Below are 23,798 nucleotides of genomic sequence, written 5' to 3'. Positions count from 1 at the left end.
TTTTGAAATTCTTGTTGTAGAGGTCTTTCGCCTCCGAGGTTAGCTGTATTTCTGGGTATTTTATTCTTTTAATGGCTATTGTGAATGGGATTGTGTTCCTGGTTTGGCTCTCCACTTGGATGTTGTTGGTGTGTAGGAATGTTACTGATTTTTGTACAGTTATTTTTTATCCTGGCTACTGTTACTAGTACTTCTTTTCTCTAGTCAACACTGCTATTTTTTATGTTTTTATTTTACTTTTAAAAATGGAATGCTTTACACATTTTCATGTCAGCCTTGCACAGGGGCTGTGCTAATTTTCTCTTACCATTCCAGTATGTGCTGCCAAAGTTAGCACAACACTGCTTCTTATGGGTATATCATCACATCAAAAATACAAGAGTTCTGCAGTAGAGATCGGAGAATCAGTCCCACAGGGATGTGGAAGGGAAAGGGAAGAATGCAGGCAACAGTGCGTTGAATCCATCACTTACTCCCCCCAACTTTCTGAGATCTGAGAAAAAAACAATCTCCTTATAAAAAGGTGAATGTGGCAAAGTACAAAAGTCTGGATACCATGTCAGAAGACCAGAGATGGAGACGTGTCTCCTATACGATATCCCAGGGAAGCTGGTCAGATTCTGTCATTTGTTCTCCTAGGGGAATCTATGAGGTCTCTAAGATTCCTGGCTGGGTCCTCGAAGCTTACCTGTGTATCCCAAATAGACTTAGCCCTCTGCGTTGTATTTACTTGTAACTACATCACATTAATATGGTCATCTGCTACCTTCACATCAACAAATTCAAAGCCTCCTGATGTATCATGTAGTCACTATGCACTCCGCATTTTCAGCACACGAATAATGTTCTCTTTAATTTCCTGGACTCAACAAAAGAATGACTCAGTCAGAAAGAAGTTCCACTTTGCATATTGTTAAACAATGCCTCAGAGATTTTCCCAACAGAAGAGAACAGTGGAGTCTTGGCTCCTAAACACTGACATTCACCTGCTTCATTTCCTATAAAAACTAGGCCAGGCCCTGTGAAATGGGCTGGCCAATGTTGTAACAGCTGTAAGACCAGCTTCTCCACTGTGAGTCTACACAGTGCCTGGAGTCAGAGGAAGGGCACTTGATTTAAATAACCTGTCCATCAAACTTTGATTCTAATTATTTTTCTAATTATTTTCTCTGTTGGTATATTCTGAGATCCAGAAACCACCTGTCTACGTACTTGCTTTTTTGAGAAATGCAAGAGCTTGCATTCATGTAAAAAAAAAAAAAAAGAGTAAGGACAATAACTCTCACATTTCAAAATCTACTTTCTAATACACAAAAATATATTAGGGGAAGTAAGGTAAGATTCTCTATCATATTGTAATGAGATTCTAAGATGACTCAACTCCCTTTAGTCTTTCTTAATGAGGAATCACAATGGTTTTTGAGAGAGGGTCTACTTTTCTTAAGATGCCTGTGGAGCAGGAAGTTAGCTATGTAGGAAATAAGAAAAACGGAGGGATAGGAATGTATTAGTGATTTCTGGCTACTGGACATATCCAGTTCTTGTTGATCATGCTTGCCCAGGCGGGGGGTTCTCCATCTGACACTTGATGCTTTTCCTCCAACTGTGGCCCAGCAGCTTAAGAATGAGGATCAAAATTTTGTATATGACTAATTCTCTTCTCTGAAGGCTGTGATTTTCATTTTGTCCCTAATACATTTGCTGAAAGAAACTCCCAAAATACATTAAGTGGAAGGATGTTTATTGTAATTAAAATGTTTCCTGAGTCAGCAAAGTTAGTGGCCTGATTGTGGAGGCGTTGGGAGACTCTCCAGGACTCCCCAACACGCTGCTCACCAGCTTGCTTCACAGCGAACTCTGTCTGACCCTGTGACCTGGATGCAGCCCGCACAGGGGGCTCCGCTCTCTGGGTGAGGTCACATGCCAACCTAGAACCCTTGGCCTGAGAAACCCCTACCGTTTCTTTTTAGGTGTCTGCATATCTAGAAGGGTACCATTTAGAATGACCCTGGGAAGCATGCCAGTCTCCTATGCGAGCATGCTGTATATTTCATCCCTTAGTTAGTAGGAAGCAATGAAGGGGGTTGGAGTTTACTCTTAGCTAAACTCGAGGCAGCAGGGAAAGTCAGTACATGCCTCTTATCATCAAAAGCCCACGTTTGGCATCAGATGTGCCTGGGAGGGAATGAAAGATTAGTGGAACAGACCGTCCCTATTGTTCCTTTTGCTGGGGTGTGCTAGTCTTAGAACACCAGGGGGACTTGTCACCGTCATGGGCATTTAGAATGGCAGATGGCAAGCTGGGCACGGTGGCTCACGCCTGTAATCCCAGCACTTTGGGAGGCCGAAGTGGGTGGATCGCCTGAGGTCAGGAGTTCAAGACCAGCCTGGCCAACATGGTGAAACCCCGTCTCTACCAAAAATACAAAAATTAGCTAGACATAGTGGCATGTGCCTGTAATCCCAGCTATTCGGGAGGCTGAGGCAGGAGAATCACTAGGATTTTCCAGAAGGTGGAGGTTAGCGAGCTGAGATCATGCCATTGCACTCTAGCCTGGGCAGTAAAGCAAGACTCTGTCTCAAAAAAAAAAAAAAAAAAGGCAGATGGCAGCCTGTGTGTGTGTGACATACATTGACTTATAAACTTTTGTTTTTCCATACTTTTGTTTTATGATTAATTGCCTGTTAGGTATTTATTGTAGGTGTGATACTGTAAAATATATACTTGGTCTTTGACCTGTTTTCTGACATACAACTTCTAAAATCCTTAAAATCTCCAAAATAATGTCTTTTTGTGTGCTAATGAGATGACTGGTGGCAGACAGTCCCTAGGTAGCTTCAAATGGGGTGTATTAGTCCATTCTCATGCTGCTAATTAAGACATACCTAAGACTGGGTAATTTATACAGAAAAAGAGGTTTAATGGACTCACAGCTGCACATGGCTGGGGAGGTCTTCCAATCATGGCAGAAGATGAAGGAGGAGCAAAGGCACATCTTACATGGCAGCAGGCAAGAGAGTATGTGCAGAGGAACTGTCCTTTATAAAACCATCAAATCTCATGAGACTTATTCACTGTCATGAGAGCAGCACAGGAAAAACCTGTCCCCATGATTCAATGACCTCCCACCAGGTCCCTCCCATGATGTGGGGATTATGGGAGCTACAATTCAAGGTGAGATTTGGGGGGGTCGGTGGGGACACAGCCAAACCATATCATGGGGGCTGGCCCCCAGAAAGACCAAGAAATGATTAGAGTGTTGGATTTTCATCCCCATCTCCCAGCCTCTTGGGAGGGGAAAGGGGTTGAAGGCTAAGTTGATCACCAGTGTCCAATGGTTTACCTCAATCATAAAATCTCAAAATGACTGGCTTTGGGGAGCTTCTAGATAGCTGAACACGTGGAGGTTCTTGAAGGATGGCGTGCTCAGGGAAGGCATGGAAGCTCTGCACCCCTTCCCTAATACCTCGACCTATATATCTCTTCATCTGTATCCTTTGTAATATCATTTATATTAAAAGTAAACTGGTGAACATGAGTGTTTCCCTTAGTTCTGTGAGCCACTCTAGCAAATTACTCAAATTTAAGTTGGGGATCATGTGACTTGATTTATAGCCAGCAGTTCAGAAGCATGGGCAAAACAACCTGTGCTTCTGATTGGCATCAGAAGTAGGGTGGAAGCAGTTTTGTAGGACTAAGCCCTTAACTTGTGGGAGCTATGCTAACTCTATGTAGATAGTGTCAGTACTGAATTGAACTAGAGGATTCCCAGCTAGTGTCTGCTGCAGAACTGATTGCTTTCTTGGTATGTAGGAGAAAACCACACACGCATTTGGACACAGAAGCCTTCTGTGTAATTGTTGTGGTATGGGAGCAGAGGAAAAGTAGTTTGTGTTTTCCACAGTTTGTGTTTGTGCTTTTTCCACCCAGAGTGGGGAAAACACTTTCTAAAATGTTAAACATAGAGTTACCATATGATCCAGTAATTCCACCCTGATGTATGTACCCAAAACGATTGAAAGCAGAGTCTCAAGCAGGTATGTGTACATCCATGTTCATACCAGCATGATTTACAATTCCAAAAGGTAGAAACAATCCAAATGTTCATAAATGAATAAATGGATAAGCAAAATTAATATATACATATATGTATACCAAATAGATAGATAGTAACTATTACAGAACTTTAAAGTGGAGTAAAATACTGATACTTGTTATGATATGGATGAACCTGGAAAGCCTCATGCTAAATTAAAGAAGCCAGACACAAAGGGTTGCGTAATGAATGATTCCATTTATATGAAGCATCCAGAATAGGCAAATCCATAGAGATAGTATTTCAGGAATCCAAGAGTAGAACTTTAAAAGCAGTTCAGATAATACATTTATTGAACGTACTATCCACACACACAGCGATCTATATACAGGAGTCCCTATATGGAGCCTGTTCATGATATTGGCCAGGTTTCTAGTGCAATTATTTCTCTTCCATCTTCTAAGTTTTCTATCTTTTAATGTTATGCTCTCTCGTCTACAGGACTTTACTTCAAGTAGCCTCAACGCTTTTTTAGAAGTGGGTGAGATAAAGTTATAACTAAATAGCTAACCGAAAGCTCTCTTTACACTTAATAACAAACAAACAAAATTGCTTATTTGACCCAAAATAAAAATTTGATAAAAAAAACTCATAGCTCCATTGTTCTTTTGACTTAACATTCATGTTGCCAAGTGTGAAAGGTTCACTAAACTGAACATGGTTTCATTGTCTTTTTCTTCATAAGAAGGTTTTGTTTAGTCGAGCCTTTTCTGCTGTGCCAGTTTTATGGTGAGGTGTCCAGCTTTCCCTCCAATCACACTTCCCATTGGTATGTTATGAAACAGTTTATGGCCTTCATTAACTTTGATGATAATAATTAAATGAAGCTGTGAATTACATCCAGAGCCAGCTCTCTGGGGTGTTCCTGATTCAGTTTCCACAGACGATCAAGAGACGGTTGGTCTAACTAAGCCAGAGTCCAGAATATTGTGACTTAAATATCTATCTTCTGAAAATAGAAGTCTGTCCATAGAGAAAAATATAAGACCAGAAACAAATATAAGTCAATATGGAGAGATCCTTGCGATGAGCACAGAGACTGCAGTAGAGGAAGCTTCAGAGGGGAGGCAGTGCTTCCTCTGGGTGTCAGCCTGATTCAGTGAGAAGGAAAGGTTAATAGCACCTGCTAAGCCCTTATAATGAACTGAGCATATAGGGTCTCTTTAGTCCTCACAAAAGCTTCATAAAGATGCAGCACTGTGCCCACTGCCCAGAAGAGTGAACAAGCTGTGGATATCTTACAGTCCTCAATTCATATGGATGAAGGGTTATCTGGGCCCATGAGGGGCTGTCTGCTGGGCCGTGGGCCAGAGTCCCCTGAGTCTTCCATTGGAGTCCCATGATTTTATGCCTGATTTTAAGGAAGACAGTGCTGCAAAAAGAAGAAACAATGGGAAGGCTAGATCACTGTGCCCTCCAGAGTATATTCAATGACCGAGGTGGAGTCCTCAAAAGAGGCAGCCATGTGGTAGGACAGGGACAGGGATGGAGGTGTGGGTGCACCGTGTTAGCTTCATCGACGTACCACCGGGCATCTCCTAGGAAGGCTAAAGAAGGAATGGAAAATGGCAAATGTCTTTGTTAGATAAATAGTCCCTCTGAAGCACAGGGAAAATGCTTTCTGGAGAAACTGAGAATTATATGCAGAGGGGCTGAGGGTGAGAGCAAGTCTGTGACCTGCCTTCATGGAAGGCTCTGCATCAGACGTCAGACACGAGTGCTACTGTCACCACAACCCAGGTTTTACTTTGCCTGGTATCATCTGGAAAACACACAATGATAAGTATAACATTATTTTTGTGCTGTTCTCAACCTCTAGAAAAGGAAGCACAATTGAATTGTAACAAATGCACTCTTAAAGGAATAAACAAGTAGATCAATGCTGCGGAACACAATTCAGAAAGTGACCAGTGAATATTTGGAATTTTAGTACCCGATAAAAGTGGCCTCCAAGCCAGAGTGTAACGAAGGGCTACTTACTTAATAAACGGTGTTGAGATAATTTGTTATCCCTTTGGCAAAAAGTAAATTTAGGTCACTTTATCACACCATGACAACAAAAAGCTAGGCAAATCAAATGCCTAAACAATAAAAACACCAGAAAAATAGAGTATATTCCTAACCTTGAGAATAAGAAAGGGATTTTGAGAAACAAAAATGCAAAACTTATACAGAAAAAGATGGCCAAGTATAACCGTGTCAGGGACATATATCAAGCTCTCAAAATTGTCCCATTGAAGCTTTTCTTGGTTTGAGCAGAACAAAAATGCATCATCTCTCACTGCCTCCATGGAGGTGGATGGCTGACAGCTTTCATCAAAACCTCTCTCCATTTAATGTCCTTCTCAAAGTCCTTTCAGGTCCTTGACATAGTTCAGGAATTAAGAGTCACATAACAATTTTTGGCCACTTCCATTGGTGTCCTCCATAATGATCTTGTATTTTACTTTAGAATATAGTATTTAGTATCTTGGGGCCTCAGCTAAAGCTAAGATTAAATAGTTATTTTTCATATCTTGGTGTGTGAATGTGTGTGTGTACTGTGTGTGTCTCATGACACTTCAAATTGATAGCAGCAGTAACTCTCAGGCAGGGGGAATGAGTGGAGTAGTGACTGGTCAAGAGTGACGTTAACTTTATCTGTGTTGTTTGAATTTTTATAGTGACAATATATTCATGTATTACTTGTGTAATTAAAAATAAATGAAATTAAATATACTCTAGCCTGTGCTGGATATGTTTCTGCAACTTAATTTCCATCTGCCAATGAAATAAATCTGAAACCTTTCATTTGGGTTAATGGTCCAACTTAATGTGTTGCTGTGTAGGAAAAAACCCGAATTGCAAGGAGGTTTTCAGGGCTCTGTGCTTTGGATTGCTCTTAAGGTCACAGTGTTTTCTTCTGATATTTGCTTTTTCCAGATGTATGCTCAGTGTGTAATGTACATTTGTCCTGGTCCTTGGCTGACCTAAAGGAGTAAATGGCAAGGCCAGCAACTTCCCCTCTTGCAAACATGAGAGAATACATAGCTACCTGGTCCATTTCCAGCTGGAATCAAAGTCCAGTAGGTAGAATGTTTATTTGAACAGTGAAATTGAAATGGGCTTCTGTTTTGGCTTCCCAAAATAAGCTGAATAACCACTTTTGTGATTTGCAGACAGCATCCCGGGGATATTTTGGCAAAGGGGCAGTTGTGAAATGAATGAGGTGATAAGTGCAAAATGGATAATGTGACTTTGGCTGGAAGCACGTGAGGCATGGCACTAAAGGCACACGGACCAATCTTTCCCAGGCAGCTTTCCTCTGCACAGTCTTCCACACTGCAGTAACAATACCTTGGTGATACCTGTTTAGTGTTTTATAAACATTTCAAAGTGCTTCCACACCTTCACCGGCCCATTTTACACCTATCAAGTGCCCATAATGGTTGGTTGCAGGGCTGGGAGTAGAAAGAGCTATTTCCTTTCAGAGTCTAGCTGGGGGAGGTGGACACTTCAGCTAGCGTTATAGCCTTCTGGAAAGGGCTTTGAGAGAAGGAAATACAGGAGCTAGGGGACAGCAAAGGCAGACATTAGAGGGAGGTGAGACAAGCCGGGCTGCTTTGGGAAAAGAGAGTGGCACAGGCTGAGGCACCGAGGTCTGGAATTGCACCATGGGTTTTGAGAAACGTAGGTAATGAGTCCAGTACATGATCACAGTGAAGCTTCAGCCACATGGAGAGTCTTGTGTGATCATTCATGGAGATTGAACCTGACGTGAAGGGAAGAACATTTGATGGATTCCAAGCAAGGGAGGGACTGGGACATATTTGCACTCCAGGGTGAAGCATCAACAGAAAGGAAGCACCACTGGAGGTTAGGAGGCCATTTAGGGAGCTCTCTCAGCAATCCGCACAAATGAGGCTGCTCTAAGACAGAGGTACCCGGAAAGGTGGGAAGGAAATAGAATCGAGAGAAATGAAGGAGCTTCTATTGGTGTCTTCTTGGATGTTGGAGAGGTGTGGAGAAGGGTGTCTGGGTTGCTGTTTCCATCCAGGCACCATTCACAAGGTAGTGAGACTAAAAGGAGGATTAGGGTCAGGGGAGAGTTGAAAAGTCTGCTTTTATAATATGTATTTTCCCACACTTTGTACCCAAATTCCAGTGAACTGGGTATGATTGTAGGATGAAGTTTATCTTCTGGCAAGGAATTTTAGACAATAAATGGACTTATCCAAGGCTTCCACCTGGTTATACCAAATATGGGAATATAATGGAGTTTTATTTGCTCTAGCACAGAGTTCCTTTAACTGAACTATGAAAGTTGAGTCCCTTTGACTGTACATCTACTCACTGTGCCTTAGAAGGCAGGATATATAGCAGATGCTCCTTGGACAAAATTCCTTCCCTTATTCAGCTCATGCTTATGAATGCCTCCCCTGAGCCAGGCAAGCTTGAGATACTAGGAATTCAGCTGTGGAAGTTCAGCTCTCAAGAAGCTCACATCTAGGGTGCGGAGTTAGAGAAATCAGACTGGCACATGATACAGAAGGGACTAGGTGCTATGGAGAGATGTGAGCTGGGGAGGGGATAGCCTGTGTTGGGGTGGAAGCTGCTGCTTTAGAGAGATGAGGGAAGGCCACTCGAATCTGATGCTGAGCAGAGATCAGGGATTTTATATAAGGGAAGTGAGGGAGTGAGTCGTGGCCACCTGAGGAGAGCATTCCAGGATAAGGAAACAGCAGGTGCAAAGGCACAGCTGCAGGGAGGTGTTTGGTATATCCAAGGAGTGTAGAGAAGTCCTGCGTGGTGGCTGCAGAGGGAGCAGGGGGAGGATTGTGGGAGGTGAGAATAGAGACCTCTGAGGTAGGTCCTCGAAAGCCTTAGAGGCCATGCGAATTGCATGGGACCCACTGGAGGGAGCCATTCCCAGAGCCGTGACAGGTTGGGACCTGCCTGCAAAGGACCACATTCTGGCCGTGGGGAAGGGCAGAAGCAGGAGACCAATTTGGAGGCTGGGACCTGGGGCCTGGGGCCTAGGACAGGCATGGTGAGCAGTGGTCAGTTTCTGAATCCATTCTCAGGGTAGACACAATAGGACTGGTGATTGATTGAATATGAGATGTGAGACAAAGACAAATGCCAAGGACGGTTCCAAGGGTTTTTCCTGAACAGCTGCCAGGATGAAGTTGGCATTTATTTAGGTGGAGGAAGAAAGGAAGGAGCAGGTTTGGGAGCTGGAAATAGAGATTCGTTTTTGAAAGTGTTAATTTGAGATGTTCAATTAGACACAGAGTGGAGATGCCAAATAGACAATTATACAGGAGTCTGGTGCTGAGTGTTGAGGTCTGGGTTGGAGACATCACCCTGAGGGTCCTTGGCATTTAAATGCTGTTTAAAACCAGGAGGCTAGATGAGCTCACCAAGGGAGAGGGAAGGGATAGAAGAGGGGGGAGAGGGTCTGAGGACTCAGCCCTGGAGCATAGATAATTAACAGGCAGATGGGGAGAAACTGGGAGAGGGGACTGAGAAGGAACAGCAGGCAAGAGAAAGAGGGCTAAGGGAGAGCCATGACCTACAATCAGGTCAAGAAGCATTTCTACAGGAGAGATTTATGCTGCTGATCTTCCAATAGATCAAGTAGCGTGGAGACCGCTGAGACCCAGCCACTGGAGACCATTAGCCTAGGGAGGTCATTGGTGTCCTTGCCAAGCCCTGTTTTGATTCTGGGTCCAGGAGACAGAGTGTAGTCAGAGGAGAGGAATCACAGACAGCCCAGTGCAGACAACAGGCAACTCTTTCAAGGAGTCATCTTATAAAGGTGCATGGACGCTCAGAGGAAACCTGGGGTAGGGAGAGGGTGGGTGGTGGCGGACTTCGTTTAAATGTGTTTGGTTTTTAGTGGGCAATATGACCACATTTTTTATGCTGATGGGATTCATTCTGGAGAGAAAGACACACTGGTGACGTAGGAGTGATACCTTAGACCATTCACATGTTGGACTAATTAGCAGTCACTGCATGTGTTGAGAGAGAGGAGTTGGGGTTGTTCAAGAACTCCTGTAAATGGAGAGCACCTGGCTAAGGGGGAGGCTGGTACAAATGGCTTATAAGCATTCAAAATAAATGTACTGGAGCTGTCCCTCGGGATGAGAAAATGTTGGATTCATGCTTTGTACTTTATATTACAGTGAATTCCAGATGTATTAAATTTAAATGCTAAGGGTAAAATTATAAAGCTTTTAAAGTAAACCACAGAAGAAATTTTAAAAGCAGTCTTGGGGTATGGAAGACCTTCTGGAGCATGACACAAAAGCAGGGACCCCAAATGAAAATGCTGATAAATTCAACTTCATACAAGTAGAAAAATTCCACATAGCTAAAAATAATCAAAACATTAAAAAATACAGGGGAAATGTCTGTAATTCATAAGACCAATAAAGAGCTAATTTCAAAAATACATAAGCTTTTACAAATCAATAAGATAAAGACAACCTAAAAGAGAAAATGAAAAAATGTTCCCAGATAGGCATTCTAAAGTGGTATGACTTACATGGAAGACAGTCTGGCAATATCTTTCAAAATTAAAAATGCATATACCTTTTTCCTAGAAACTTCATTATAGATATTTTCTCACAAATACACTTCTACATGTGCAAAATAATGTTTACCCAGGAATCTTTGTGGCAGGATTGATTGTAATAGCAAAATATTGGAGGAAACCTAAAGGTGATCTCTCAGTAGGAGACTGGTTTTATTATAAATTATGAGACAGCTATACAAGGGAATACTATGTAGTCATTAAAAAGAACAAGGCAGTTCTTATGTAATTAGATTTCTGAGAGACATTGTGAGAAGAGAGAGATCTAGAATACTTTGTTACATTTTTAAAATACATAAAACTGTTAAATCATATTCCACCATTTGTCACAGAAGCAATGTAGGAGTAAAAATAAACACACAGTCATGCCATGCCAAAAGCTGTGAGGTATGTTCCCTGCAGATGAGGACAGTGAGGAATCTCTGAAGCTAGAAGACATAAAGGGAAGATGGAACACAAAACAGCAAAGCTGCGGACACACGAGCCCTACAGGTGGGAGAAAAGCCCTCCCACAGAACCTCTGATTAATTCCTATCCCAGAATTCAGGACGCCCTGGGAAAGAGTAGGTCTTCAATAGGCAATTAATTGAAGACTATGAGAAAACTGTTCTATTCTTCCATTTTCAGAGAGGCCAGTGTAGATGTAGACTTTTTTTTTTTTTTTTTTTTTTTTTTTTTTTTTTTTTTTGAGACAGAGTCTCCCTCTGTCGCCCAGGCTGGAGGGCAGTGGCACGATCTCGGCTCACTGCAAGCTCCACCTCCCGGGTTCATGCCATTCTCCTGCCTCAGCCTCCCGAGTAGCTGGGACTACAGGCACCCGCCACCACGCCCGGCTACTTTTTTTTGTATTTTTAGTAGAGACGGGGTTTCACTGTGTTACCCAGGATGGTCTCCATCTCCTGACCTTGTGATCTGCCCGCTTCGGCCTCCCAAAGTGCTGGGATTACAGGCATGAGCCACCGCACCTGGCCAGATGTATGATTTGTAGTCAGGAATAGGGCTTTCTGAATTTGGAGTTCTTAAAGGAATCGAATAGAACTTTCTTAACTGGGTGAAGGTTATTAATCAGTGAGCTACAACAAATAATATATGTACTGATGAGATAACAGAAGCCTTCTCATCCAAGGGGAATAAATCAAAGGTATATTACCAGTGCTGTTGTTTAACATTGTACTGAGCCCTGGTCAAGGCAGTAAGTCAAGATTTACAAAGATAACAATTAGCTCCAGCCTAGGCAAAAAGAGCAAAACTCTGCCTCAAAAAACAAAACAAAACAAAATAATTAGATACTGGACAGAGATAACACTCTCATTAATTACAGATTGCTTATGACTGCTTAATGAAAGCCTTTTATATTTAGATACATTAAAAAACCGTCTTATTAGATAGTTCTAGTTAGGGCCAGGCACGGTGGCTCACACCTGTAATCCCAACACATTGGGAGGCTGAGGCAGGTGGATCACCTGAGCTCAGAAGTTCAACACCAGCCTGGCCAAACATAGTGAAACCCTGTCTCTGCTAAAAATAGAAAAATTAGCCGGCATGATGGCACATGACTGTAGCCTCTGCTACTCAGGAGGATGAGGCAGGAGAATTTCTTGAACCTGGGAGGCAGAGGTTGCAGTGAACTGAGACTGGGCTACTGCATTCCAGCCTGGGTGACAGAGCAAGACTCTATCTCAAAAAAAAAAAAAAAAAAGGTTCTAGTTAGTTTTCCATGGATTCTTGATTTTTTTTCTAAGCAAAAGTACCTGTATACAGTGTTGAAACAAGTTAGAAAATAAAGTTAGACATTAGTACACATCTGTTTCCTCTTTTTCCTCTTGCTCTCATTACATACACACTCACAAAGAATGATGTTGATGGATTTAAGATCTAAATATGAAAGCCAAAACTATAAAACTATTAGGAGAAAATTTAGAAGAATACTTTTATAATCACTATTTTTCTCAGAAGCCACAAGGGAAAAAACTGATCAACTAGCTACAAAAAAAAATACCAAAAACTTCTGCACCCTAAAACAATCATTAGATTAAAAATGTTTACTTTTTTTTTTAACAAAGTAAAATAACAGTAATAATCAGGGGCATCATTGGGCCAATGAATTGGTTGCAACTGATTAACATCCATAATATAAATTAATAAAATGATAAACAACTGAATTAAAAATGAACAAAAGGTATAAATAGGCAATTCACAGAAAAAAAGGACAACTATTAATAGTGGTAATTTTGCTTAGCCTCACTGGTAAACCAGAAAATGTAAATGAATGCTATAAGGCATGAATATATGTGTATATGTAATATTCATATGTAATAGATATAATAATATATAACATATGTATATTATATATAGCTATGTAGAAATATGTTAGCTATATAGAATATTATATACATATATAGATAGTATATATTGTATAACATATATATTATATATTATATACATATATTTATTGTACATAGGTATATTTTAAGTTTTATTTTGTTATATAGGTAATAAAATAAAAGTTTATTTTGTTACATAGGTAGACTGATGTCATGAGAGTTTGTTGTACATATTATTTCATCTCCCTGGTATCAAGCCTAGTACCCACCCAACAGTTATTTTTTTTTCTGCTCCTCTCTCTCTTCCCACCCTCCACCCTCAAGTAGGCCCCAGCATCTGTTGTTCCCTTCTTCGTGTTCATGAGTTCTCATAATTTAGCTCTCACTTATACGTGATACTATGCAGTATTTTACTTTCTGTTCTTACGTTAGTTTGCTAAGGATAATAACCTCCAGCTCCATCCATGTTCAAGCAAAGACATGATCTTGTTTTTTATGGCTGAGTGGTATTCTATGATGCATATGTACCACATTTTCTTAATTCTGTCTGTTGTTGATGGGCATTTAGGTTGACTCCATGTCTTTGCTATTGTGAATAGTGCTGCAGTGAACATTTGCGTGCCTGTGTCTTTATGGTAGAATGATTTATATTCCTCTGGGTATATACCTAGTAGTGGGATTGCTGGGTTGAATAGCAGTTCTGCTTTTAGCCCTTTGAGGAATCGTCATATTGCTTTCCACAATGGTTGAACTAATTTATTATACTCCCACCAACAGTGTACAAGTGTTCCCTTTTCTCTGTAACCTTGCCAGCGTCTGTTATTTTTTAACTTTTTATTACTTGTCATTCTGACTGGTATAAGAAGCACTGATATTTTTAACAAAAATTGTACAGATAAAACGTACTCATCATTGGTAAAGGTGTGGGTAAATGGCTCTTTTAAAAATTGTTTGCAGCAGTATAAAACGGTAGGAGCCACTTTGGAAGGAAATTGAAAAGTATCAAAGTGTGTTCAACTTGCATATGCCTTTGAGCAAATGATTCTATTTCTAGAAATCTAACCTAATGTGAACATCCACACATGCTTCCCAAAATATATACAAGATATTCATCATTATTAATTGAATAATATAAAATGGAAACAACTTAAGTGTCTATTAATAGAGAATTATCAAGTAAATTCTATTTTATTCATACTATGGGAAAGTCCATAGTCTGCACTCTAAAATGCTGTACATACTGCCTTTCATTCAACTATACTGCCTTTGCATATTCCCAATAATGTGCCTTGTGAAACAGTAATTAATCAACTAATCAATCAGTTAATCCATCCATTCATTCATCCTTGCTTGCCTTAATTTAACAATCATTTATTTATTTATTATTATTATTTTTTTGAGACGGAGTCTCGCTCTTTAGCTGAGGCCGGACTGCAGTGGCGCGATCTCAGCTCACTGCAAGCTCCGCCTCACCGGTTCACGCCATTCTCCTGCCTCAGCCTCCCGGGTAGCTGGGACTACAGGCGCCCGCCACCACGCCCGGCTAATTTTTTTGTATTTTTAGTAGAGACGGGGTTTCACCATGTTAGCCAGGATGGTCTTGATCTCCTGACCTCGTGATCCTCCCGCCTCGGCCTCCCAAAGTAAGCAGTCTGCTATGTTCTAACAGATATAAAGATTTTTTTTAAGTCCTCAAAAAAAAACCTCAGGAGCACGCATGTTATAAGAAATTAATGTCACCCCGTTTATCATATGGAGGTCGCTCCTATTCCACAGTACTATTTCTAAAAACATTCCACTGGAAATATCTTTCCTAGGCAATTGATGGAACATGGCTGAATCTAAATCTTGTTTTAGGCCCTTATTAGCAAAGTAACTTTGCACAGGCTGCCAAAACTCCCTGGCCCTCAGGCTCTTCATCTGTAAAATGGGGTTAGGATACCAACTTTGCTATATCTTGGGAAAGGTTAAATGGAAAATGAACATGGCATGTAAAAGAGGTTAAATAAATGTTTTTTACTTGAAGTGTTACCCTCAAGGAACTCATTCCAGACTGTGAGATGACAGAATTGGGTAAAATAGTGTCATGAGAGAGGTAATCACAGGTAGGGGTGACACTGAAAATGTTTAGCAGGTAGTCTCACTTGGGTACCAACCAATGCAGGCACACTCAGCAGTGACCAGCAGTACTGGTACAGGGCCCTAGAAGTCCTCTGATGGTCCAGGCATGAGTCTTTTGGGAACTGGATCAACAGGAGATGAGGTAGAGAATTTCTAGGGGGCAAAAGCCAGGGCAGCCAGGGCTATGGAGAAGGATTTGGGGGGTTGCATGAGTGGGGTTAGCACAGTGACTATTTCCGGTAGGTGCAGAAGTATTTTAATATTTTAAGCATTGGCTTGAATTTATTAATGTCAGAAGTAAGGAGTGAATTGCTATTTTCCTTTCCTAAGTCTAATAAAAGGCACAAAAGAGTAATAAAAAATTATTGTGAAGTTTTGGACCAACAGTAACCAAATGAAGAAAAGCTTAGCCTGGAGCCACAAAGTCCAAAGCCTGGTGGCCAAGGAAAAAACAGAAGGTCTTGGAGAGGACAGAGAGACCTCAGTGGGGATGGTTCCTAATAACCCCTCTCCACCCTCAGAAGCCACGCTAAGTGGTCAGAGCCCTTAAAATTCTCACTGTGTACCCCTATCTCCAAAGAAAAGGAGCTCTTTACATTTTCTTTATCTAAGAGATAAGTGGAGGTGGCTGTTGGAGAGACAGGTATGAAACTAGACATGTGATCAACAGAGCAGTCACTTTCTTTATCCAAAGAGAGGACATGGCAACTACACAGGGAATTGGGGGTATTCCCAATGGGAGTGGGACCACCCCCTACTCCCACACCAACCAGATGAAATGAGTCCTGGTAAAGAATATTTAACAAATGCTTGGAGGGAGAGCTGAATGCAGGCATTCTTTTTAAAACAAGAAAGAAAGGAAAATTAAAAAGCAGCATTCGTTTAGCATTCCCTGAACCTCTAACATGTTCTTGGGGTAGAGAAAATGAGTGGACTATGATATATTCACTCATCTGAAAATTATGGATCAGTGAGAAAACAGTGACCCAGACTTTATCAGAGCAAACATGTGCCTAATCAGAGTTGGGCAAACATAAGCCAGATGGAAAATGCAATATGATGACCAAGTCAACCTCTTTCAGGTGCAAAAGTACCATGTATGTGGGGGTGGGGGCCAGAGGAACATGGTGTGAAAAAAAAGAGGAAGCCAAGCTAGAAGAAAATACGAGATGAAAGGAAATTATTAGCAATCGTTTTATGTTACAGAGCAATTTAGTAAGAATGAAAATTCGGGTTAGCTCAAGATGAAATGGTCAAAGGCAGTTAAATAGAAGAGAACTTTCAGATCGTAGGACATAAGCAAAAACCCAGTTGTTACTGAACTCAAACATAAATTTGGTTAAAAATATAAAAAGATAACTGCAGACTGGGAGAAAATACTTGCAAATCATTTCTGCAGTAAAGAACTTACATTCAGAATATGTAAAGAATACTCAAAATTGAATAAGAAAACAAGAAATCCAATTGTAAAATAGGCAAAAGATTTACAAAGTGAAATGAAAACTGTGTTCACACAAAAACTTAAAGCCAAATGTTTATAGAAGCTTTATTTGCAATCAACCCAAACTGGAAATAACTCAAATGTCCCTCAAGAGGGGAATGGATAAACACACTGTGGTACATCCATAAAATGTAATAGTATAGAGCAATAAAAAGAACAAGCTACTGGTGCCAGCAACAACATGAATGGATATCAAATGTATTACACTAAATGAAAGAAGCCAAAGTCTACATAATATATGATTGCATTTATATAATATTTTGGAAAAGGCAAAACGATACAGACGGAAAACAGATTGGTGGTTGCCAGAGCCCACAAAAGGGTGTGAGCAAATATTTTGAAGATGAATGATTGTTCTACATGTTGATCGTGGTCGTGGTTACAGGACTGTTTATCAATGTGAAGAACTCTGCATTAAAAGGGTGAATTTATAGCATGTAAATAATGCCTTAATAAGAAAATGAAAAATAATTTTAAAAAATTAGAAACACCAAGAACAGGGAAAAGTCTAAAAAATCAAATTAGTGATGTGAAGAAAAGTCCTAATATAATCACTGAGTATTGTAAGTGATAAAGGCAAAAATATTAAAATAGGAGAGAAACTAATATGTTTGTGCACCATTCAACATAAGGTAAAGTGATGTCTCTGAAAAAAAACCAAAAAACCCTACAAATGGAAAAATATATTTGATATTTAAAATTTTCTGAAAGAACTAATAACCATACCATATTTTTAAAAAATTGTTCCAGAATTCTTAATACTTAGACACTTACTACTTAAGCTATTGTGTTTTTAAATACTCTTTTTCCCATGAATCCAGGCAGAAAAGTAAAATTGCTACTACAAAGAAAAAAATTCAGCTGGCCTCAGACTTTTCTATACTGATTGCCTGTACCAAGAAAACATGAAGTCTTAAGGCAAAAAGACTCACTAAAAGAGTCACTTGGTTATTCATAGCCAAGGTGCCTTCAAAATCTAAAGGTAATAAGGAAATATTGTCAAACATGAAATAACTCAAGTGAACATCTTTGAAACATTTTGGAAATTAAAAAAACAAACAAGGCAGGGCACAATGGCTCATGCCTGTAATCCCAGCACTCTGGGAGACTGTGGTGGGTGGATTGCTTGAGCCCAGTTTGAGACCAGCCTAGGCAATATGGTGAAACCCCGTCTCTACAAAAAATACCAATGTTAGCCGGGCATGGTGGTGCGTGCCCGTAGTTCCAGCTACTCAAGAGGCTGAGGTAGGAGGATTGCTTGAACCCAGGAGGCAGAGGTTGCAGTGAGCCAAGATGGCACTACTGCACTCCAGCCTGGACACAGACAGAGACGCTGTCTCAATAAAAAAAAAAAAAAATGAACAAACAAATTTTAAAAATAAATAAAAATAAAAACCAAAACAAACAGCAAATAGCTCTGTGTAAGTCTTATCTAACCAAAGGGTTTTTTAAAAAGTAAACTGAGCAGGAGAAAATGTGTTAAATGGCTTTGTAGTGAGGATTGAATCCATTTAAGTATAAAACTTGTTATTAATAATGATAAGAATTATGGGTCCAGATCATCTTGCAGACATGATGTGCCTGCAAATCATTTAAAAATGTTCTAAAATAACAAACAATTGGATCTTGGCAGAATTGCTAAGAGCCCACGTCTAAAACTGAAGCATAAAGATTTGTTTAAAATGGATCTGACTGTTCCTTTGTTTTCCTTAATCTTCATTTTTTACTTTAGAAAGATCTTTTTGGAAATAACACTTGTGTGGTAAAGAGACATTTATTTCAAAGTGAAGTGTCTCTTTAGTTAGTCTTTCCATTTTCAACTTCAATTCAAATTCAGCTAAAAATTAAATACAATAATTTTTATAAAAATACAATCTAGGGAATGATCTAATATTTATAACAGTTTTCCTGACTAGCTCTCTATCCTTTTAGCTCTGTATATGCATAGAAAGATAACGATAGTCATAATAATAGTAATAATAGTAGTAATAATATTTAACATTTATGTCATGTATTTGCTAGGTGTTTTATGTGGGTTAGCTCATGACAGTAACCCCTGTGGTGTAAGTACTATCATCATCATCTTCATTTACAGATGAGGAAACTGAGACACCATTTGTGTCCTGCCTGGACACATGTGACTGGACCAGGAGAGACCCAGAGGCAGTCAGGCTGGCTCCTGCCTGTCTCCTGCTCTTTGCTGACATGCTTAGTGACCTCCTAAAGATTCATGGTGGCCAATTCTAAGAGAAGGAATATTTTTTTCACTTTTATCTGTGTACATATTTTTCCATAATTGTCTGAATTCTTTTAGCTATGTGTATTTTTTAAGAAAGCATAATTTTTAAAAAAATTGTAAAGAGTTAGAAGTAAGTTTAAAATAGGCTAAGATATAAGTGGGATGCTGAAAATTAGATTGTTTTACTTCTTTGAATTTGTATCTTAAATTTTTACATTTTGAAATATTGAAGAAAAAATGAGTGATCTGATTTAAAGTGAGATTGACTCCCTTTTAGGCAGACCAGGCAAGCAGCTATCTCTTTTTGGGTTTAATTTACCTTTTCATTTTTATATTAGTAGTAGTTGATCCTTTGCCTGTTAATTTCTCCAAAGTTCATTGTTTAGAAATACATGCATTCCTGCTTCTTCTCAAAGTGCATTGGTATCCACCAAGAAGAGGAGTGCTGTGGAGTATAAATAATTACAGTGACATAAAATGGGAAGGAAAAGATGCCTATGGGAAGAACATGTTATTTTTAAATAATTGTTTTTGGAAGAACCAATGTCGGGTCTGTACAAACTTCATTACAGAATTTATACAAGGCTCTGTCACCAACTCTCTCTGTTCATCTCTACTAAGCCCACTGAGAAAAATTGTAAGGTACTTATCTTACATATTTATATAAATAACTTATTCATATAAATAAATATTTTATCATCATACACAAATGACTGGATGGATTCTCAGTAAATCTGGGGAGTATTAGAGGTATAGATGTACTTACAATATTCAGGCTATCTAGTGAGCCAGAAATTGTATCAGGAGACATGGGAGTCATTTCAGAGCAGCTGGAACTGAAGGAAAGAATTTATTAAATTCAGAAATTGAGTTTTGAGACCATCTAACTTAAAATTATAGGCTTTGGAACATAACTCCCAAATTTTTTCAGGTTTTTTAAAGAAGCCCCTTAAAAGGACAGGCAGCATCCCCCATTGACACTAAGACATCGCTAGAGGCTGGTGTGACCCCTAAGCTGGGCCAGTAGAGAGGAAGAGCCCAGTGGTTTCATACTCATGCTGGGATTGGAAGTCACAGGACCAAACCCCACCGACAGCAGGCGCTGTGACCCAGCTGCATGGAGTCAGGACGGTTCATCACTGTGATTCACCTTAACCATGATGTGCCTGGGTGCTCTGGAAAGGCCAGCTGGAGACAGTGATAGAAACAGGCAACGTATTGAGCGGTCAATATGGGGGGTGCCCCCTGTGCCCAAGCATGCATAATCCCCTCCAATCCTAAGAATTGATCAATGAGGGAAATTTAATTATCTGGTGATGTCAATGAGGAAATAGAGGCTCGAAACGATGAACATTTCTCAAGGTGACACCTGGAGAATGGCAGAGGCAGCAGATAAACCAGGGCTGGTTGAGAGCATGACTGTAGGGTTTTGAATCCCTGCTCCAGCACTGACTAAGGTGTAGGCTTAGCATGTTTCTCAACTTTTCTGTAACTCGGTTTCCCGGTCTATAAAGTGCAGAATATAATAGTATAATTGTTGCCGGGCTGTGATGAGGGTCAAACAAGCTAATAAATATAAACCTCTGGGTGGTGTTTGACAAGTGCAGGAGCCCAGGACACAGGTGTAGTTATTCTCACGGTTGTGGTATCTCACGGTGCCACGTATGCTCAGCTTCTTTCACGCTCGACACAGCCACAAGAAGATATTGGTTGTCCCCCAGAAAAGTAATGTGATTGACTTTTCAAACTCTACACTGATTTTTAAAACTGCAAGGCCCTGAATTCAAGATTCCGTGACTAGAAAATGCCTGGCACTTCCTTACAAGCCTCTAATATTGTCACTCAAATGACGGACAGTGAAGCTTGAGTAGGGATGGGGCTGGCAAGCAGAAAATGGCAACTTTGCCATGATGACATGAGGCTCCCTGAAGGATTCTAAGTGTTGGCATTCTTGATGCCTATATTAGTCTGTTCTCATGCTGCTAATAAAGACATACCAGAGACTGGGTAATTTATAAAGGCAAGAGGTTTAATGGACTCACAGTTTCACATTGCTGGGGAGGCCTCACAATCATGGCAGAAGGCAAAGGAGAAGCAAAGACATATCTTACATGGCAGCAGGCAAGAAGTGCACGTGGGGGGGAACTCCCCTTTATAAAACCATCAGATCTCCTGAGACTTATTCACTCAGGAGAACAGCACAGGAAAGACCTGCCCCCATGATTCAATTACCTCCCACCTGGTCACTCCCACAACACAGTGGAATTATGGGAGCTACAATTTGAGATTTGGGTGGGGACACAGCCAAACTATCAGTGACTAATTTGGCTTCCCCCACACCCATTGACTCTGTCATGGCCTTAATCTCTGGGACTGTCTCCCTCTCTGAAGGTGCTCAGAGTCTCGCGTAGTCAAAGCCACTTGGTCTTCTGTTGAATGTCACTAAGGAATCACAAGACAAAGGCCAGGTAGAGAGGGTTAGGCCGTGTATGTATCGCACAAACTGTCTGAACTATACTAATGAATCAGTAACTTTTGTGTTCAGGTAGACAATCGATGATTGGGGTTGTTGTTTTACCTGGATGAAAGACGGGTGTTTTAGACACCTCTTTGTATTGGTGTCATTATTTCTTTAGCAACATGACCAAACACTGGCGTTTTTCTTGTGTCCTATGGACTTGGTTTACATGACTATAAACACTTATCCCTTGTTACATGTTCATTTTCCACTGGAATAAATTTGGAAAAAGAAAAAAAGAAGAAGAAAAGCTGGCCTCTTTTTGACTAAGTAGTAAAAATAGAGACTGAGAGATAAGGTCAGTATTTCCTGGGGGATTAAGAGAGAAGCTACAGGGGATTCCAGAGTCATTCCAGAAACATAAAGAAAAAGCAGGTGAAAAGAAGGGCTCAGAGTAATGTCCCTGCATCAGCTAGTGGTATGTATCACTCTTCAGGCATCAGGGCCAATACTCAGGCATCTCAAATGGAGAGGAGAGTGGACTCACAGAGAAAGAGAGGAGAAATATTCTATTAATATTTGAGGCTTTCCAGAGGGATGCTTTAGGCGACCGGGAATCGCCTTACTGAGGAGTTCTTTGACTCCTTCTCACATGATGGAGATATTGTTATGTTTATGAGATACCATTAATCCCCTCTCCATGTCAGCCTTTCCCCTTGGCTTAAAGTGAGCCTTCCTCTCTGCCTGTTCTAAATGGGAACGATGCCTCTGTTGGCTAATTTGCAATAGACCCTGTGATCAGGCAGTTCTCTCCCACACAGTAGTTGAACCAGTCTTTGTGGGTGAGTAATTGAGGTGTCTGGAGTCTGTACAATTACAGCTTAGAGGATGTCATGCATCATGCCTCTCACGGAGTTTCTTCCGCAAGGCAGTGGGGATAATCGTGCACTTGATCCCTTGTTCCAGGAACATCCAAACTGAGGCATCGATTCTTGCAGTCTAATGCTCCATTGTATCCAGGTGAACCTGAGCAGGTTTGCTACCTTTGTCACCCAGAAAGCTCCTGTGCCTTCCAGTTGGTCTTCTTAACTGCCACAATTCAGTCTCACCAATACCCTAAATTGCAACTCTGAACACTCCTCCCCATGCTCTGATCCATCTATTGACTCCACAGCCTCTCTATTTGTCCACCTCACGTACTGTGCTCCTGTAAGACCAAGCTGCTGGCAGTTCCCCATACGCTCTAGGGCTCTAGGTTTCCACGCCTTTATTTACAATCCTGCCTCCTCCTGGGATTCTCCTCTTTACCTGTCATCGTCAGGCCAGGTCTTACTCATCTTTCAGGTATGAATTCAGACGATACTCTCCAGGAAGCTTTTCTTAAACTCCTGGGTTAATCCCCAGGCACCCTGGGCATTATTCCACATTAACACTAATCTCGAGATTATGCACCCATCTTCTTGTGAAATTTTCTTGGGCAGCGACCTTGTCTTATTTGTTCCTGAGTACCTAGCACCTGACCCAGTGCCTGATGCTTAGTAGAGACTCACAGAGTGTTTGTTGAACTGACCTGGTTTTGATTCCCGTGGTAATACATTCTCATCAGATCCGTGTCGACAAGTCTGTCCCTTTCGTTTGCACAGCCCTTGACCTTATCATGAGGGGAAGTCATCAGAGTATGGAGTTGAGGCTTGAGATGATCCATAACTTCCCCTGGAACCCAGATCCAGTGCTGAGCACAGCAAAGGGAGACTCACCTCTGGGCCTTGGGAGAGCATGAGCGAGATGTTAGAACTTTGCTTCCTCTGGTCCCTGGTCATTGATAGATGGTTTCCTCTTGCCCTGTTTGTATGCTCTGCGGTCTCCTGTGCCTTCTCGCCATCCAGGGCATGGGGTGTGAGCTGGCTGCTGCCCTTCAGAGGCTCCAGCAGGCTTGGTAAACAGCCTTCTAGTGTGGGCTGTGGCCAAAGTCTTCCCCAGACTGTGCCTGAGTGAGGAAGGGCAACAGAGGCCCTTTGTCTCCCAGGTTCTTTCCACCTCCCCTCCCCTTCCTGCCATTTGCTTCCCAGCTGAGGGAATGTGCAGGATGCGGGGGCACCCAGAAAGTTGCCCTGGGAAATTGGTGTACTGCCCTCCTTAGGAAGGGGACAGCAGATAGCTTCTGAGTGTGAGCAGCCACTCACATACACCACACACCCATCACATACACACACATCGCATACACCACACGTTACATACACCACACACCACACACACCCAATATATACCACACACCACATACCACACACCACATACACATGCATCACGTACACCACCACACGTGTTACATACACCACACACCCCCAATATATATCACATACCACATATGCATCACACATGTTACATACACCACACACCACATGCACACCCAATGTACACCACACACACCATATAAACACACATTGCATACACCACACGTTACATACACCACACACACCC

At 41.0% G+C, this 23,798-nt stretch overlaps 1 long non-coding RNA gene and 1 pseudogene across 2 annotated transcripts; both read right to left on the bottom strand.

The window, feature by feature from the left end:
• Positions 1-239: 239 nt before the first annotated feature.
• On the bottom strand, positions 240-337 carry LOC112437223 (U6 spliceosomal RNA; annotated as a pseudogene).
• A 1,825-nt stretch (positions 338-2,162) lies between these two features.
• LOC117976117 (uncharacterized) lies at positions 2,163-23,290 on the bottom strand. Of its 2 annotated transcripts, XR_004666722.3 has the most exons (4): positions 23,078-23,290; positions 19,629-19,698; positions 19,182-19,307; positions 16,045-17,032 (listed from the first exon to the last, which is right to left on the bottom strand). It is a non-coding gene; the product is annotated as an uncharacterized LOC117976117 (long non-coding RNA). The 2 variants fall into 2 exon arrangements; XR_004666721.3 differs by lacking the exons at positions 16,045-17,032; positions 19,182-19,307 and adding an exon at positions 2,163-5,644.
• Positions 23,291-23,798: the final 508 nt, after the last annotated feature.

Source organism: Pan paniscus, chromosome 16, assembly GCF_029289425.2.
Source record: "Pan paniscus chromosome 16, NHGRI_mPanPan1-v2.0_pri, whole genome shotgun sequence".
NCBI lineage: Eukaryota > Metazoa > Chordata > Mammalia > Primates > Hominidae > Pan > Pan paniscus.
This window is presented reverse-complemented; position numbering and strand designations above follow the sequence as displayed.